General features: G+C 26.5%; 1 long non-coding RNA gene across 1 annotated transcript in view; it reads left to right on the top strand.

Annotated features, from left to right (window-relative positions):
• The window catches only part of LOC124420298, a 137,602-nt gene that overhangs the window by 63,091 nt on the left and 61,185 nt on the right, over positions 1 to 13,326 (top strand). Inside the window, exon 3 of the long non-coding RNA XR_006941102.1 lies at positions 5,446 to 5,520. This is a non-coding gene — a long non-coding RNA (uncharacterized LOC124420298). The remainder of the gene's footprint in view (positions 1 to 5,445; positions 5,521 to 13,326) is intronic.

Below are 13,326 nucleotides of genomic sequence, written 5' to 3'. Positions count from 1 at the left end.
ATATTAAGTGAAATATTATTGACTAGTAGTTTTTTAATGCCTTTAAATTTGGAACAATAAATACTTATAACTTTACAACTGCGATTATCTTAAATATAACTAAATGTACAAAATTTTAAACAAATCAAATAAGATACTGCTTGGTTTAAGGACACTGGTGTCTATCGGCTCTAATCACTGCAGTTAATAACTACTTTAACCGATTTCATTTTTCAGATAAGATTAACTAGAAGAGAGCATTTCACTTTTTATGTCATCGACTCAGACCCATTTAAAGTTGTCTTTTCTCAGAATATTTGTAAAAGGATTGTTATAAAATCATTTAAACAAAAGTTTTGTTTTCTCATTAAGTGTTTATCATGGTACTTTTTGTTGTCAGAGGCACTAATAAACATTATACTTCTTTTTGAACAAATAAAAATCGAATCCTTATAATTTGTTTGGAGCAATATGCCATAATTTATACAACTTAAAATATAAACATTTGTGTTTTACATGTCTTTGCTAATAATTTTATGCTTAATTTGTCTAAATATTTTGATTAGAAACCTTATAAACTTTACTAAATGTATTTATAATAGGGTTGTTCAGATTATGTACATAGATATGTCTTTATGTGATATGCATTTAAGAATGGGAAATTCAATCGATATCGAATGTTCTAATTATGTTCTAGTTCTGTTCCTTTTCAATTCTAGTTTAGTTCTAATTAATTTATAATTCAGTTCTACTTCAATTCTACTTAACAGATAATACAAATTTCTTAGATAAAAATTATAAACTGCTTTGGCTGAAACAATTATTTTGAAAAACAAGTAAGAGCTTTATATTCGGCTGTGGATAACCTTATATACCCTTCACCCTTTTATTGGTTCTAACGGAATTCAGATTTAATATACATATCTAGGTTCAATTTTATCGAAAATTCAAAAAGTACCTTTTGTAGAACGAAAAAGTACCAAAAAGTTTCCTTTTATGGGATCTCATCTAATTTCTAATCTACAACCTCAATTTCATGTTCCTAGATTAAATATTTTAGAATATTCAAAAAGTACCTCATATCTCCATTTCAGTTTTTTATGGACCGATTTTAAAAAGCGATATTATCGAAAGCATGTCTAACAGAATTATTTAAAATTCGGATCTCGTTGATATCTGGGGTTCTCTAAAAACTGATTTCAACAAACATTCAGACAGACAGAGCATAATGAACTCCACTACCTATAAGAATTCATAATATATACTCTTTAAGGGGTCGGAAAATTATATTATAGAAATTATAAACTTAATGACAAACTTATATATACCCTTTTCACGAAGGTGAAGGATGAAATGACATTATTGATTCTTGGCACCTCCCTATTGCATATGTACAATTGTTTGTCAATATGTGTATAAAAGTTTATGTGTCATTGTTTGTTTTATTCATAAATAAGTTTTTCCAACTCCTTTGTATGGAATAATTTTGCCCAAAATCCAATTAAAATCTATATGAGCTTTTATACTTTTAACATTTTTCTCTTCGAAGACATACATATAAACTCCAATCATAACAGGATAAAATTTATCGTTATGGTGCAAAAAAGTAGAAAAAAAACGGAAAATGTAACAAATAAGGCAACATACATACATGTATGTATGTATATTGCAGACAAAATTATATGTATATAACTCAGGGTAGCAATTTATGGTTACAATTTTATGACACTTTTTGTAAAACTTCTTACATATGATGAAGACCCAGCAAACATTTATGAATAATTATACAGATAAAACTTTGATGTTATTACTAAAGTGGTTACATGACGAGTTGCTTGTGTCCTTAAATGTTTGCTGGTATATATTTATATCTTTTACATGTCGTCTATGTTTGAATGTCATTCTGGGGTTAGATCATATGAAATACGAACTCTTAAAAGAAAATTTACATTTATTGATATTTGTTGTAATATAAAATATACCCACACTCTCACATACAAAAAGTTCCAAACTTTTAAGAAAGTACACAAATTTTGCAAAAAATAGAAGAGGGACAGTAGCCAGAGAAAAAGGTTAAGGAACTGGTGTTGTAGGTGATGTGTAGTAATATGTATATGAAGTTGGTTGGTAGAGTTGAAAATTGTGGGTTGTAATGGTTAAATAAAATTCTTATTTTATTTCCTTATTTATTATATGGGTCACCAGAAGCAAAAGAATATAAAGAAAAAGGTTTGTGTTTCCTTTTCTTGTTCAAAAATGTAGAAGAAAGCATAGAAACCATACATATGTTTATTATATTTTGATGATAGTTGTCATAAATATTGAAATACACACTTATATTTAAACACAACTCAATATTACATAAAATATACATAAATATTTATATATTTTTTTATATGGTATGTGAGTGTATGTGTTTGTGTTTATGTTTGTATGTCATAATAGTGTATTCCATTTTATATAATAGAATAAGAATATGTGTAAAATGTTCATTTGTTTGTAAAAATTATACAGCTCATTAAATTGCAACTTCCAGTTAAATGAATTTTCTTCTTCTTTGTCTTTGTGAAAGTGTGTGTTTTTTTGTTTTATAACACAGGCCGACAATTTTTGAACCCAGTGACCAAAGCATATTTTTCCAAAGCATTGAGATTCGCTGAATCCAAATAATAATACACAATTTTTCCTATTAATACTTTTGAGACATCATCCGAAAGTGTTTAGAGTTGATTGGAGTTCAAATTTCAGGACACGATATCTCAAATTTAGATTTTTTCAAAATTTGTTGGCCAGTGTAATTGTCTTATAAAGAGTTTGATTATAATTTTGTGTTTAATAACAGCAGCAGCAACAACAATATGCACAAATATAATAAAATTATGTTCAAATTGTTTGATATAATGAAAGTATTATTTATAATATTTAATAAATTAACTAAGGGTCATTTAAATTTTAAACTTAAGATTTAAATAAAGGAGTTTAGAATTGTGTAATTTAAATAAAAGTGTTTCAATTTATTTTCATATACATAATTAATGAATTAAATAATTACATATACAAAGAAAAAACTTAATAAACAAGAGCGACTTGTTAGTCTCTACAAATATGTAAAGAAATTTTAGTTCAAATGAATAAAATTTTAGCAAAATAAATTTTTAATACACATAATTTGAACTATTTAAAATAAATGCAATATAAAGTATAATCTTTTAAATTAGAATCTTCAAAGTTGAGTTTCTATTTTTTTAATAACATTTTCGATAAATTTTGTTAACAATTGTTCTCTTTAGAGAAAATATTTAAATTTTTTACATAAACATAAGAAAATCTTTAATTTAAACCTTTCCTTTGGAATTTTTTTCTTTATTTTACATTCTAATCGTTATATTCTTTATAAAATAATATTGACCCAAATCTAAGAAATTGTTAAGATCTAATTGAAAACTTTTGTTTTACAATTTCCTTCCTGTGCTTCCGTTTTTACATATACAAAAATAAAAATAAAAAACAAATTAAAAAAGAAATAAAATTCTTATAAGCTTAACACAAGCCTCTCACACTTACCTGTGTATTAAATTTAATTTTTAATACACATAATTTGAACTATTTAAAATAAATGCAATATAAAGTATAATCTTTTAAATTAGAATCTTCAAAGTTGAGTTTCTATATTTTTAATAACATTTTCGATAAATTTTGTTAACAATTGTTCTCTTTAGAGAAAATATTTAAATTTTTTACATAAACATAAGAAAATCTTTAATTTAAACCTTTCCTTTGGAATTTTTTTCTTTATTTTACATTCTAATCGTTATATTCTTTATAAAATAATATTGACCCAAATCTAAGAAATTGTTAAGATCTAATTGAAAACTTTTGTTTTACAATTTCCTTCCTGTGCTTCGGTTTTTACATATACAAAAATAAAAATAAAAAACAAATTAAAAAAGAAATAAAATTCTTATAAGCTTAACACAAGCCTCTCACACTTACCTGTGTATTAAATTTAATTTAGACACTTTGGTTAACTTAATGTAAGAATTACGGAAAAGTAGGTCCTTTAGCAAAGAAGAAGAAAAAACAGTCCTTAAACACAAAACAAAGCAGATTTAAAAGAAGAAGTATAAGAAGAAAAAACAACAAACATAAATATTAGAATGTGAGTGTGTTTATTTATGTATGCATACTACTACACACATACATTTGTAGACACCTACTTATGTCGAAGTTAGCTGAACTTTTTATTGTAACTCGTTTTAAGTTGAGTTAAACCAACCACAATCGTATGTGTTAAGGAAACCCCATAATGTAAGAGTTTGTTAGAGGGCATATGCGTAAAAGGTCGCATCTTAAAAATTTTACTAAAATTAATATATTGCTTTATTTACAATTTAAATTTATACAAAGTTGTGGAGTAAAATAGAAATGTAAATATACAAAATATATGTTTGTGAAGTTAAGGTTAAGTCCTTTTTCCCTTATACTACAAGAAAGATGATAGAAATTTATGCATTTTTCAAGTACGTACAAGTTGAGAAATTTCCTTACAAAAAATGAAAAACAAGCAAATAATACATTAGGAATAAGAGTAAAAGAAATATATACAGGTGCAATTGGTAGAAAGAAAGAAACTTTGCTTGCTTTGCTTCTATTTCTTGTATTTATGCCATGGCAAAGGTGTGAATCGATAAGTTTGTTCTCTTTTGTATGCATCTTGTAACGGAATTCCTTTTAATGTTCCAACAACATACATCTACACTCTAACCAAGTGTCTATGTTATTAAGAGTGGGAGAGAGTAAAAGGCTCAAGGACATTGTTTATATACCCTACATATGGATATGTTTTGTTATGATTAGATACGAATAAGTGTAAAAATACTTGCATATAGAATGTGTAAGTTAATGTATGTATGTAAATGTTAAAGCTTTCAAGTGTATTGTATTCACTTAAAAGCAAAGAAAAAGTTACTTTGTCAGGATGTTAGAATTGCATATAAATTGAAAGAGACAAATACAAAAAGTTTTGTATTATATACTTGATATTTAAAAATTTTGATGTTAAAGACTTCATTTGAAAAAAATTATTTGCATACAATTCAAGAAAAATTTCAAATTATTTGTTGGAAGATTTTTTGTGTAAATGTAATTTTTTGAGTGAAAAGTACAAATCTTTACAAATTAACTGAAATTTTTTATTAAAGCATCTTGAAATTCATTAAGAAAAACAATTAGTAAACATAATCACAATCATTGTTTAGAAAACAAAATGTACATTTACAAATATAAATAAAAAATGAGTTTTGTGAATTTATATATCTGAATAATACAATTACAATCATACATGCATCATTAACTTTAAATTATGAAAGTGGTTTTCTAAAACTTTTGAATCTTTTTTCTTATTTTAAAGGAGAAATACAATTTTCTTTTCCATTGACTTGACAATTTTTTATCTATTTCTTTCAGATTCTTACCATTTGTTTGTGTTTTAAAATTCCGGGAAATTCTTTGGAAAAAAATTCTCCAGAATTTGTATACGTGGTAAGTGATAAAGGATAAGAAAATTAAACAATTTTTTTTTTAGATATATTACTGACTATTATTGTCACTTGTTTATCTTTTTGTTTTGATTTTTGCCTAACACAAAGAGGTTGACAAATAATGTTATTATTAAAATGTCAAAATGTTTTGCAATTGATTTGTCATCTGTCACTTCAACAACAATATTAAATACAAAAACACACTCTCCCTACAAAACATACAAATATAAATAGACAAAAATATAATCATACCACCAACATCAAAAACATTGATATCATGAAATCTCTTATTAAAAAAGTGTTTATTTATAATAGATATGTGGGAGTTTGTAAGTTTTTTTTTTAGTTCAATGATTTGAGTTGAGGAAAAATTCCTAGATCGTGTATTTAACTTTACAGACAAAAGAAAATGACATTAGGTTGTCATGTCCTGCTGATATGCGAGTATTAAACAATATTTACCCATCTTAACATACATACATACATCCATAACAATATTCCTTTTCTTTCATTTTTCTCTATTTGAAATCTTCTTAATAGTCGAAAGTTAAAATAAACCTTTTTTCTATTGTAGCGAACAAGTTTATTTTTGATTTTCTTCGTATTTATCCCTTGAAATTTATCGAGAGCTAAAGCAAAAAAATCTTCAAAAAACAGTTGGATATTTATTTTTCTTAAAAAACAACACTTTTTTTTTAAGGGGTCTATAAAAGTCATCATAAATGTTGACAATACCCGGAATTTATTTTCAACACAAAAAAATCTATAACATTAAAAAACTTCAACGATATTTTATGAGCTTTATTTCTTTTACTCTCTATAGCCATTGTAAAAATAAATACTAATAAAATGAGTTATTGTTGTTGCTCTTGTTTTATAAGTTTTCTATATCAAGTTAAGAAAGATTTTCTAAAGCTAAAGCAATGTGAACAGAGTGATTAAGAATTAAGTGGACAGAGAAAAGTAGTCCTATTGGGACACTTGATACTCTGGTCAGAGAAATTTTTTATAGAAAAATGTTCTTTAATCAAAAGCATGTTTCTAAAGAGAAAATGTAGTATAGAATAATTATCTAAACAGAAAACTTGCTCTAGTCAAGTGTAATTTTCTATAGAAAAATTGCTCTAGTTAACAAAAATTTTCTGTAGAAAACTTGATAAATTCTAAAGAAATTTAAAAAAAAAACTTGCACTAGTCGATTGAAATTTTCAAAACTTGCTCTTCACAAGAACTATTTTCTATATATGCAAATAATTTTTCTACAAAAGTGTGTCCTAGTTTAAAATTATTTTGTATAAAAAACTAGCATTATACAGTCAACTATTCTATAAGAAACTATGCTCCAGTCAAATCATCTATTTTATAAAACTTGCTCTAGTCAAGTGTAATTTTCTATAGAAAAATTGCTCTAGTTAACAAAAATTTTCTGTAGAAAACTTGATAAATTCTAAAGAAATTTAAAAAAAAAACTTGCACTAGTCGATTGAAATTTTCAAAACTTGCTCTTCACAAGAACTATTTTCTATATATGCAAATAATTTTTCTACAAAAGTGTGTCCTAGTTTAAAATTATTTTGTATAAAAAACTAGCATTATACAGTCAACTATTCTATAAGAAACTATGCTCCAGTCTAATCATCTATTTTATTTATTTCATATATTCGATCACACTTTAAAGCACATTTTGTAAAAAAAACTATTAAGCTACAGGATTTTTATGATTTTGGTAGTATAAATAAAAAATTATATAAAAACTCGATAATTTTTTTTATAACCCAGTTGTAATAAACCATGACAAAAACATTAATCAGGATTATTTACTAACCACTTTTGTCACATGCTAGCTCAACATACAAACTCACAAACAACTACTACAACAACCAAACTCCAATGATAAAATGACATGACCGTAATAGAAATTCTAATATATAACTAACACAATACTTACATACACAAAATCTCACCTAAAAGTAATAATAACCCATACCTTCTCATATTAACAAATAACAATACCTGTCAAAGTCATACAAAAAAATAAAAAAATATTGTGTAAATTTGTACAGATTTGGAATAAATTGTAGTGTATAAGCACAACCTGTATGTTCAAAAACATGTGTGCGGGTTTTACTAAATAAACTCAACTAAACTGAACTAAATAACCAAACCAACAACATCAACCAAAGCAAGCCACGAACCAACTTCCAGCGAATGTGTGTTTAGTTTTTTTAGTAATGTCCATTGCAGTTTTTAACACACCTATGATTTTGTTTTTACTTGCTGTTGATGTCGTTGACATTCCCCAAAAAATGTTAAAGGTGTCAATAAAATAAGGAAAAATGTAAACAAACATCATCCTTATCGTTTTCATGCATCGTTGTAGACAAGAAACCGGAAACGGTTATTTCTAAGCGAACGAAAAAAACACAATAAAATCAACCTGTAAAGAGTTCAAATGCATAAATATCTATTGTCCCTTTTCTACATGGGTGTTCAATAACCAAAGGGAAAATAAAAGAATTTATTTGATGTATATTCAATATTCTTTACATCAAACTGACTCCAACAAAAGGACATGTTGTAATCATTTACCGATTGCATTACAAAAAGAAAACGGAACTACAAATTTATTTATTTAAAGCGGATATAAATGCTGAATTGTCTCTTAAAGACAAAATTAAATGCTACTTAACTAACTGATATTAATAATGATGATAATGATCTTGTTTCATTGTATCAATGTTGGTATTTGGTACTGGGTGGTCCTGTATCAATGATTTCCTTTGTTTGGGTTTCTTTTCAAAAGTTACTTCCTTTACTTGCTTTGAAACGAACGTATAATTTGTTTTCGCTTTTTTCGTTCCTCCATAAATTTATTTAATCTAATTTGAACATTGAGTTACTTCCTTGCTGTCTTTTTATTCAGGTTTTTTCTTTTTGTTGTTGTTATCTACGTGATTTTTCCATTAATAATAACAACTTGATTTTACACTCAAATAAAAGTTTTGAAAACTGATTTTCCAAAGTTCGCATTATTTCTTCTTCTATAATAAAAATGCTCTTGGTCTCTGTTGTAAATTGACCCAACAAAATTATGTTTATTTTCAACTTTTATTTTTGAGTGTAAATAAGTTCATATCACATACACAAATCATAGATGCGTATGTGTGGCAACATACATTTTTTGTTACTGCTCGCATGTTTTTACATTGTTTGTTGCTAACTCATTGGACATGATTACACATGTTTCCCGGTTGTAAAACTTTTATTTTAAAATTTTTCCCCCTATAAACTCCTTTCTTTAATCTGCCACTGATGACTGTCTCCTATACAGGAATGACTTATAAACGCTTGGATAAATTTATACATTTTTTCCTTTTTTCTTAGAAGGAAAAAAGCTTTTGTCATTTGTCTCGCTTTTGCTGGTTTCGTTATTATTTTTTTGTAGTATTTGTGTTTCTTTCTCACCCCTACCCACTACACACACGCAAACATGTCCTTGGCATTACTTACAAAATTGAATATAATTCAATTGATTTAGAGTTTTTTGTTTGCTGAAGAAGAAAAAAACATCTTCGAAATAAATGGTTTTTGTGTCTTGTTCAACAAGACAAAATCTATAGTAAAACAAACATGCATCACTGAATCGGATTCAAGTTACAGCAGTGTTTAACTTACAAGTAGATGGGAGTGTGTTAAAGGATAAAACGTATAGCTGAACAAGAAACCTAAAGATCATCAAAGAAAACGATATATGACTAACTTAACCCATTCTTTTTAGCATGTATGCTTGTGGGAATGTATGTGAGTGTGTGTTATTAGATTTGGCAATATTGTTATTTTTCTCGTATTTTTTTTAACTTTTCGCTCTAATGAACATTTTAATCGGAAAATAATCGACTACACTTAAGAAAATTAAAGAATGAAAATAGCAACTGTTAAAGATTAAGTTAAGATATTCTTAAATATATCATTGAATATATTTAGCATATTGTTTAACTTGCAATAGCCCAATGTTCCTAATTAAGAAGATCTTTCCGGAATAGGGTCAGAAAATACTCTGGAAATGTAAAATTTTGTATAATTTTAATAAAACTTTTTTTGTGTACAGCCTTGATATTTTACATGTATTTATAAATTGAATAGTTCTTGAAATCTGTTAAGGGATTTGCAAAACATAAACCAGACTTATTCCCACATAAATATTTACAAACTTAAACAAATGTACAAAAGTTCACATCTTCTCAAACTCATGCTCAACATTATCATTGTTGATGAAATGGCGTGTCATAAACATTTACTAAAATATTGTAAGTCAATGTTTAACATTCGTTGAAGACCATACATTGTTACAAAGAATATTAACTTATAGAAAGAAAAATTATATTTGATAATGTTTTCCTAGTACTAAACTTTTTTCGTCTAATTTTTGTATTTTTCTATTTTATTAAATACAAACTCATTGTGGTGGTGATGATATACAAACAATTTGAAATGATAATCATTCTTCCACATCAATTCACGCACATGATTTTACAACTAGTATAATGTACAATGGGAGGAGGTTGGGACATGAAGGGAAGAATACACACTTATTATGTACATCTATAAATTGGTATGGTTAAGTGTTCGGTGATGTTGGTGGTGTAGGTTTTTGTTGTTAGTAGGGTTTGTTGATGCTAATAAAATGACGCCATTTTAACATTTAGCGTCTCCTTAATTATGTGGCCACAATAACCGCTTAGACATTAAGCATTTTGTAGAAATCAAATTAAACATATTGCCAACTGTTCTAGGAAAAGCGTTGAATATATATACTTATACCTATACTTACTCATTTAATCATTTACCCATAAACATACACACAAAGTCTCACGCACATTTAACAAATTATGTAAAAAACCCAGCTGTTCTTGGTATTAGAGTTTGAGAGTCGATAAAAATCTATAATTGAAACTAGAAACTAAATTAGAAATTAAACTACAAATGAATGAGAAGTATACTAGATCTAAACTAGAACTGAACTAGGACTAAACTAGGACTCAACTAGAACTGAACTAGAACTAAATTAGAACTGAATTTGAACTAAACTAGAACTAAATTATAATAGAACTATTTTTCCTGCTTAAAATCTGCAGGGTAAACATTCTCACTAACTAACACTTATAAATACATAAACTAATACAAATAAAATGATTAAAAAATGCTGATAGATAAAGAGATGGATGGCTGGATGGACAGACAGCTTTTGGTCCCGCATTTTAATGCTTATTTGATGTTTTTGTACAAGGGAATTGACGGCAAACAGCAACATTACAAACTAAATTAAGTTGTTAATTTTGCCAGTTAGTTTAATGTTGTTGTTTGTGTGTTTTTTTATAAATATTCCTCTCTTCCTCTTCCTGACGTATTGTTGTGTGTGTGTGTGTGTGTAATATATTAATGTATGTGTAACTGACTGGGTTTCATATTAAAAGCAAATTAATTTCTAATTTTAATGGTTTGACAATGATGGATGTGATTTTTCAATTAAATAGGAACTAAACACGCACATATTCATTTGCTAGCTGTCTCCTTTTATCACTCACACTGTCATATATATATATACATACATATATACAATATTTTGTATCTTATTTTGTACACTTACATATTTAGATTAACTGTTTACAAAACTGTATATTAAATTCAATCTACAGCAGCAGCAGTAGTAAGCAATGCCAGTTTTACTGCTACTCAAAATGAATGATGACTTCATTTATTAGTGTTGAAAAATATCTAAGCGAACGAGCAACTGACAAGCCACCATTTTCCTAACAAAAAAGCACACCAAGAACGTTGAGCGAGAAGTGTTTATTGAAAAAAATTAAAAACAATTTGTCGTTTAATGAATTACGAAATTGATGTGGGTGCATATTAATCAGAATGGCAGCATAATGACAATATTAACTTTATTTTATTAAAACAATATTTCCAAGGAACGGGTGTAGTTTTAAAAGAAAATGATTTTGTATTTCTAAGTAGCTTAGCAAAGTTTTCTTTAAAAGAAAGAGATTTCTTACTTAGAAGAATGGAAAACTGGCAGATAATATTTTTATAAACTTGATAAAAACAAAAAATATAAATACATAATCTCAATTAAGGATTCTATAAAATCACAGTAAAATTTAAATTTATAATAATTTTTCTAAACATGCAATCTTTAAGATCATAAATTATATATGCGAATCGAAATGTTCTTTTAGAAAATACCAATTTTTATAATTTTGACTTGTGACGAAGTCACAATCTTTTTTTATAATCGATCATAAATAACACATTTCATATTGAAATAAATATTTGTGTAAAATAATCATTTATCTTTAAAGCTAAGACATTTTAAAGCTTTTAGCATTATTTTTTATTTTTTATAAAAAATATTCCTTCAAAAAATTCCTTGTTTTTGTGAATAAAGGATTCAATAATATAAAAACTTTCAACTATAATAAAAGTTTCTTTTTTTCAGTAAGAGTGAATATTTATTTTTTGTACTTTTAGTTTAATACAATGCGGTTTTTATTTTACTTTTTGTAGCTCTAAAGTCTGAAGAACTTTTTACATGTACATACACACTTAGTTTTTGTATATTATAGTATGACTAGTTGTCTAGATTTTTTTCTTCAAAACAAAAAAATGAGACAAAAACAGGATACATTAAATTCATTCATTCTACCCTTCATTTTATTTTATAATTCTTATTAAAAAATTTTTCTTTCCTTTAGTAATTTTTGCCTCTTTTTATACTCCTTTGACGTAAATTTTTTCTTACTATATGATGTTGATGTTGACGTCGGTATTTATTCTCAAAGATACAAACAAATACATTTATAGATTTGTATGTTTTATGCTGTTAATTATTCTATACTTTAGATTAAGAGCATGTTTGGTTTTTGTCTCACAATCAGTCAAGAGTAAAGGAGCAGTCTGCAAATAATGAATAAACAGCAAAGTAGGCAAATACTACCACTACATACTTACTATGACTGCTGGTGCCACAACTATTATATATGAACAAAACCCCAACAAAAATTAAAAATATAAAAAGTTGTTTTTTTTCAATTCCTGTATATGTATATGAACATAAACTTTTATTGTTTGGGAATAAAAAGTATCTGGTAGATTTAAAAAGTTTTGGATCTACATTTATCTGAAAATTTGTTTTAATTTTTAACACCCAATTTAAATTTTACAAAAACAAGATTATTTACTTATTCATACCAAAAATACTTGAAAATGCGATCCACAATAATGATCCTTAGTTAGATCTCTTTTAGTTTAGATTATACTTTACTTTGAATCTTACTTTTTTAAATTGCATACCAATTTTGTTTACCTTGACTGTTAAAATAACTTAAGTGGCTGTGAATATAAAATGTATTTAAATAAATGAGTAAATAATGAATGAATTGTATAACTAGCAAAGCAACAGGAAAAATATAAGAAAATAATGCAAAAAAGCAGCCATTCGTAAAGAGTAAATCCTGAATTGTAAATTAATTTCTCACAGCATATTTAATATAAACAATAACAACTGCGAATAAAGAACGATATTGCGATTCTAGAGATAGATTGGACCTAGTAAATTATTATAAGCTTTGCGATTACATTACATACATATGTGTCACCAAAAAGTACCTCGTTTTGTAAAACCCTTTTTCTTTACAACAAGGTGTTTCTTCTGTACTTCTTTTGCCAGCAATTTCATCCTTTGGTTAATGTACCTTTAAGTGTGAATGTATGGATGGATGGATTGGTGTGGAGGCTTAAAGTT

This window comes from Lucilia cuprina, chromosome 5, assembly GCF_022045245.1.
Source record: "Lucilia cuprina isolate Lc7/37 chromosome 5, ASM2204524v1, whole genome shotgun sequence".
Classification (NCBI taxonomy): Eukaryota; Metazoa; Arthropoda; class Insecta; order Diptera; family Calliphoridae; genus Lucilia; species Lucilia cuprina.
This window is presented reverse-complemented; position numbering and strand designations above follow the sequence as displayed.